Raw genomic sequence first — 5,000 nt, forward strand, 5'->3', positions numbered from 1 at the left:
GGCCTTTTTTTCTCTCTCTCTTGTTCTTGCTTCCTTCAATGCTAGTTTTGAGATGTATAAGAGATTTAGGTCAGTAGGCAGCCAATACATACAGCCACACCTCCCTGAACAAGCCCAATCTCGTCTGATCTTGGAAGCTAAGCAGGTCCGGGCATGGTTAGTACTTGGATGGGAGACCACCTGGGAATAATAGGTGCCGCAGGCCTTTTTTTTTCTCTCTTTTGTTCTTGCTTCCTTCAATGCTGGTTTTGAGATGTATAAGAGATGTAGGTCAGTAGGCAACCAATACCTACAGCCACACCCTCCTGAACAAGTCCAATCTCTTCTGATCTTGGAAGCTAAGTAGGGCCGGGCCTGGTTAGTACTTGGAAGGGAGACCACTTGGGAATTCTAGGAGCTGTTGGCCTTTTTTTTTCCTCTCTCTTGTTCTTGCTTCCTTCAATGCTGGTTTTGAGATGTAGGTCAGTAGGCAACAAATAACTACAGCCACACCACCCTGAACAAGCCTAATCTGGTCTGATCTTAGAAACTACGCAGCGTCGGCCCTGGTTAGTAATTGGATGGGAGACCACCTGGGAATACCAGGTGCCATAAGCCTTTTTTTTTTTATCTCTCTTGTTCTTGCTTCCTTCAATGCTGGTTTTGAGATGTATAAGAGATGTAGGTCAGTATGCAACCAATACCTACAGCCACACCACCCTGAACAAGAACAATCTCGTCTGATCTTGGAAGCTAAGCAGGGCAGGCTTGGTTAGTACTTGGATGGGAGATCACCTGGGAATTCCAGGTGCTGTAGGCATTTTTTTATTTCTCTCGTTACTGCTTCCTTCAATGCTGGTTTTGAGATGTATAAGAGATGTAGGTCAGTAAGCAACCAATACCTACAGCCACACCACCCTGAACAAGCCCAATCTCACCTGATCTTGGAAGCTAAGCAGGGCCGGGTCTGGTTAGTACTTGGATGGGAGACCACCTGGGAATACCAGGTGCTGTAGGCCTTTTTTTTCTCTCTCTCTTGTTCTTGCTTCCTTCAATGCTGGTTTTGAGATGTAGGTCAGTAGGCAACAAATAACTACAGCTACACCACCCTGAACAAGCCCAATCTTGTCTGATCTTGGAAGCTAAGCAGGGCGGGCTTGGTTAGTACTTGGATGGGAGACCACCTGGGAATTCCAGGTGCTGTAGGCATTTTTTATTTCTCTCGTTACTGCTTCCTTCAATGCTGGTTTTGAGATGTATAAGAGATGTAGGTCAGTAAGCAACCAATACCTACAGCCACACCACCCTGAACAAGCCCAATCTCACCTGATCTTGAAAGCTAAGCAGGGCTGGGTCTGGTTTATACTTGGATGGGAGACCACCTGGGAATACCAGGTGCCATAGGCCTTTTTTTTTTCTCTCTCTTTTTTTTTCTCTCTCTTGTTCTTGCTTCCTTCAATGCTGGTTTTAAGATGAATAAGAGATGTAGGTCAGTAGGCAACCAATACCCATGTGAGGCAACCTGGGAATTCCAGGTGCTGTAGGCCTTTTTTCTTCTCTCTCAATGCTGGTTTTGAGATGTAGGTCAGTAAGCAACCAATACCTACAGCCACACCACACTGAGCAAGCCCAATCTCGTCTGATCTTGGAAGCTAAGCAGGGTCAGGCCTGGTTAATACTTGGATGGGAGACCACCTGGAAATACCAAGTGCTGTAGGCTTTTTTTTTTCTCTCTCTTGTTCTTGCTTCCTTCAATGCTAGTTTTGAGATGTATAAGAGATGTAGGTCAGTAGGCAGCCAATACATACAGCCACACCACCCTGAACAAGAACAATCTTGTATGATCTTGGAAGCTAAGCAAGGCTGGGTCTGGTTAGTACTTTGATGGGAGACCACCTGGGAATACCAGGTGCCATAGGCCTTTTTTTTTTCTCTCTCTTGTTCTTGATTCCTTCAATGCTGGTTTTAAGATGAATAAGAGATGTAGGTCAGTAGGCAGCCAATACCTACAGCCACACCACCCTGAACAAGCCCATCTTGTCTGATCTTGGAAGCTAAACAGCGCTGGGCCTGGTTAGTACTTGGATGGGAGACCACCTGGGAATACCAGGTGCCATAGGCCTTTTTTTTTTCTCTCTCTTGTTCTTGCTTCCTTCAATGCTGGTTTTGAGATGTATAAGAGATGTAGGTAAGGAGGCAACCAATACCTACAGAGACGCCACCCTGAACAAGCCCAATCTCGTCTGATCTTTTAAAGTAAGCAGGGCCGGGCCTGGTTAGTAATTAAATGGGAGACCACCTGGGAATACCAGGTGCCATAGGCCTTTTTTTCTCTCTCTCTTGTTCTTGGTTCCTTTAATGCTGGTTTTGAGATGTATAAGAGATGTAGGTCAGTAGACCACCAATACCCACGGCCACACCACCCTGAACAAGCCCAATCTCGTCTGATCTTGAAAGCTAAGCAGGAACGGGCCTGGTTAGTACTTGGATGGGAGACCACCTGGGAATTCCAGGTGCTGTATGACTTTTTTTTTCTCTCTCTTGTTCTTGCTTCCTTCAATGCTGCGTTTGAGATGTATGAGAGATGTAGGTCAGTAGGCAACAAATACCTACAGCCACACCACCCTGAACAAGCCCAATCTTGACTGATCTTGGATGCTAAGCAGGGCTGGGCTTGGTTTGTACTTGGATGGGAGACCACCTGGGAATACCAGGTGCTTTAGGTCTTTTTTTTTCTCTCTCTTGTTCTTGCTTCCTTCAATGCTGGTTTTGAGATGTATAAGAGATGTAGGTCAGTAGGCAACCAATACCTACAGCCACACCACCCTGACCAAGAACAATTTTGTCTGATCTTGGAAGCTAAGCAGGGCTGGGCCTGGTTAGTACTTGGATGGGAGACCACCTGGGAATACCAGGTGCTTTAGGCCTTTTTTTTTCTCTCTCTTGTTCTTGCTTCCTTCAATGCTGGTTTTGAGATGTAGGTCAGTAGGCAACAAATAACTACAGCCACACCACCCTGAACAAGCCTGATCTTGGAAACTAAGCAGGGTCGGGCCTGGTTAGTAATTGGATGGGAGACCACCTGGGAATACTAGGTGCCATAGGCCTTTTTTTTTTCTCTCTCTTGTTCTTGCTTCCTTCAATGCTGGTTTTGAGATGTATAAGAGATGTAGGTCAGGAGGCAACCAGTACCTACAGTCACACCACCCTGAGCAAGCCCAATCTTAACTGATCTTGGAAGCTAAGCAGTGCTGGGCCTGGTAAGTACTTGGATGGGAGACCACCTGGGAATTCCAGGTGCTGTAAGCCTTTTTTTTTTCTCTCTCTTGTTCTTGCTTCCTTCAATGCTGGTTTTGAGATGTATAAGAGATGTAGGTCAGGAGGGAACCAATACCTACAGCCGCACCACCCTGAACAAGACCAATCTCATCTGATCTTGGAAGCTAAGCAGGGCTGGGCCTGGTTAGTACTTGGATGGGAGACCACCTGGGAATACCAGGTGCCATAGGCCTTTTTTTCTCTTTCTCTTGTTCTTGCTTCCATCAATGCTGGTTTTGAAATGAATAAGAGATGTAGGTCAGTAGACAACCAATACCTACAGCCACGCCACCCTGAACAAGCCCAATCTCATCTGATCTTGAAAGCTAAGCAGGGCCGGTCCTGGTTAGTACTTGGATGGGAGACCACCTGGGAATACCAGGTGCTGTAGGCATTTTTTTTTCTCTCTCCTGTTCTTGCTTCCTTTAATGCTGGTTTTGAGATGCATAAGAGATGTAGGTCAGTAGACAACCAATACCCACGGCCACACCACCCTGAACAAGCCCAATCTCGTCTGATCTTGGAAACTAAGCAGGGCCGTGCCTTGTTAGTACCCAGATGGGAGACCATCTGGGAATACCAGGTGCCATAGGCCTTTTTTTTTTCTCTCTCTTGTTCTTGCTTCCTTCAATGCTGGTTTTGAGATGTATAAGAGATGTAGGTCTGTAAGCAACCAACACCTACAGCCACACCACCCTGAACAAGCCCAATCTCGTCTGATCTTGGAAGCTAAGCAGGGCCAGGCCTTGTTAGTACTTGGATGGGAGACTACCTGGGAATACCAGGTGCCATAGGCATTTTTTTTTCTCTCTCTTAATCTTGCTTCCTTCAATGCTGGTTTTGAGATGAATAAGAGATGTTGGTCAGTAGATAACTAATACCTACAGCCACACCACCCTGAACAAGCCCAATCTCGCCTGATCTTGGAAGCTAAGCAGGGCCAGGCCTGGTTAGTAGTTGGATGGGAGACCAGCTGGGAATACAAGGTGCCATAGGCCTTTTTTTTTCTCTCTCTTGTTCTTGCTTCCTTCAATGCTGGTTTTGAGATGTAGGTCAGTAGGCAACAAATACCTACAGCCACACCACCCTGACCAAGCCCAATCTCGCCTGATCTTGGAAGCTAAGCAGGGCTGGGCCTGGTTAGTACTTGGATGGGAGACCACCTGGGAATACCAGGTGCTGTAGGCCTTTTTTTTTCTCTCTCTCTTGTTCTTGCTTCCTTCAATGCTGGTTTTGAGATGTATAAGAGATGTAGGTCTGTAAGCAACCAACACCTACAGCCACACCGCCCTGAACAAGCCCAATCTCATCTGATCTTGGAAGTTAAGCAGCGCCGGGCCTGGTTAGTACTTGGATGGGAGACCACCTGGGAATACCAGGTGCTGTAGGCCTTTTTTTTCTCTCTCTCTTGTTCTTGCTTCCTTCAATGCTGGTTTTGAGATATATAAGAGATGTAGGTCTGTAAGCAACCAACACCTGCAGCCACACCGCCCTGAACAAGCCCAATCTCGTCTGATCTTGGAAGTTAAGCAGGGCCGGGCCTGGTTAGTACTTGGATGGGAGACCACCTGGGAATCCCAGGTGCTGTAGGCATTTTTTTTTCTCTCTCTTGTTCTTGCTTCCTTCAATGCTGGTTTTGAGATGAATAAGAGATGTAGGTCAGTAGATAACCAATACCTACAGCCACACCACCCTGAACAAGC

General features: G+C 46.6%; 4 non-coding genes and 18 pseudogenes across 4 annotated transcripts; all 22 read left to right on the top strand.

Moving 5' to 3' along the window:
• LOC142120698 (5S ribosomal RNA) overlaps positions 1-4 on the top strand; it is a 119-nt pseudogene extending 115 nt beyond the window's left edge.
• An 82-nt stretch (positions 5-86) lies between these two features.
• On the top strand, positions 87-205 carry LOC142120802 (5S ribosomal RNA; annotated as a pseudogene).
• An 82-nt stretch (positions 206-287) lies between these two features.
• On the top strand, positions 288-406 carry LOC142120786 (5S ribosomal RNA; annotated as a pseudogene).
• A 275-nt stretch (positions 407-681) lies between these two features.
• Positions 682-799, top strand: LOC142120782 (5S ribosomal RNA; annotated as a pseudogene).
• An 80-nt stretch (positions 800-879) lies between these two features.
• LOC142120840 (5S ribosomal RNA) lies at positions 880-998 on the top strand. The gene has a single exon (XR_012683755.1). It is a non-coding gene; the product is annotated as a 5S ribosomal RNA (ribosomal RNA).
• A 72-nt stretch (positions 999-1,070) lies between these two features.
• Positions 1,071-1,188, top strand: LOC142120718 (5S ribosomal RNA; annotated as a pseudogene).
• Positions 1,189-1,267: 79 nt separating this feature from the next.
• On the top strand, positions 1,268-1,386 carry LOC142120751 (5S ribosomal RNA; annotated as a pseudogene).
• Positions 1,387-1,580: 194 nt separating this feature from the next.
• Positions 1,581-1,699, top strand: LOC142120771 (5S ribosomal RNA; annotated as a pseudogene).
• A 284-nt stretch (positions 1,700-1,983) lies between these two features.
• On the top strand, positions 1,984-2,101 carry LOC142120794 (5S ribosomal RNA; annotated as a pseudogene).
• A 284-nt stretch (positions 2,102-2,385) lies between these two features.
• Positions 2,386-2,504, top strand: LOC142120650 (5S ribosomal RNA; annotated as a pseudogene).
• An 82-nt stretch (positions 2,505-2,586) lies between these two features.
• On the top strand, positions 2,587-2,705 carry LOC142120695 (5S ribosomal RNA; annotated as a pseudogene).
• Positions 2,706-2,787: 82 nt separating this feature from the next.
• LOC142120753 (5S ribosomal RNA) lies at positions 2,788-2,906 on the top strand (annotated as a pseudogene).
• Positions 2,907-3,169: 263 nt separating this feature from the next.
• Positions 3,170-3,288, top strand: LOC142120701 (5S ribosomal RNA; annotated as a pseudogene).
• An 83-nt stretch (positions 3,289-3,371) lies between these two features.
• Positions 3,372-3,490, top strand: LOC142120588 (5S ribosomal RNA; annotated as a pseudogene).
• Positions 3,491-3,572: 82 nt separating this feature from the next.
• On the top strand, positions 3,573-3,691 carry LOC142120528 (5S ribosomal RNA; annotated as a pseudogene).
• An 82-nt stretch (positions 3,692-3,773) lies between these two features.
• On the top strand, positions 3,774-3,892 carry LOC142120766 (5S ribosomal RNA; annotated as a pseudogene).
• An 83-nt stretch (positions 3,893-3,975) lies between these two features.
• On the top strand, positions 3,976-4,094 carry LOC142120750 (5S ribosomal RNA; annotated as a pseudogene).
• Positions 4,095-4,176: 82 nt separating this feature from the next.
• Positions 4,177-4,295, top strand: LOC142120810 (5S ribosomal RNA; annotated as a pseudogene).
• Positions 4,296-4,366: 71 nt separating this feature from the next.
• On the top strand, positions 4,367-4,485 carry LOC142120829 (5S ribosomal RNA). Its single transcript, XR_012683745.1, has one exon. It is a non-coding gene; the product is annotated as a 5S ribosomal RNA (ribosomal RNA).
• Positions 4,486-4,569: 84 nt separating this feature from the next.
• Positions 4,570-4,688, top strand: LOC142120521 (5S ribosomal RNA). Its single transcript, XR_012683710.1, has one exon. It is a non-coding gene; the product is annotated as a 5S ribosomal RNA (ribosomal RNA).
• Positions 4,689-4,771: 83 nt separating this feature from the next.
• Positions 4,772-4,890, top strand: LOC142120595 (5S ribosomal RNA). The gene has a single exon (XR_012683717.1). It is a non-coding gene; the product is annotated as a 5S ribosomal RNA (ribosomal RNA).
• Positions 4,891-4,972: 82 nt separating this feature from the next.
• LOC142120709 (5S ribosomal RNA) overlaps positions 4,973-5,000 on the top strand; it is a 119-nt pseudogene continuing 91 nt past the window's right edge.

The sequence above is a fragment of the Mixophyes fleayi genome, unplaced genomic scaffold (assembly GCF_038048845.1).
Source record: "Mixophyes fleayi isolate aMixFle1 unplaced genomic scaffold, aMixFle1.hap1 Scaffold_2056, whole genome shotgun sequence".
NCBI classification, from domain to species: Eukaryota; Metazoa; Chordata; class Amphibia; order Anura; family Limnodynastidae; genus Mixophyes; species Mixophyes fleayi.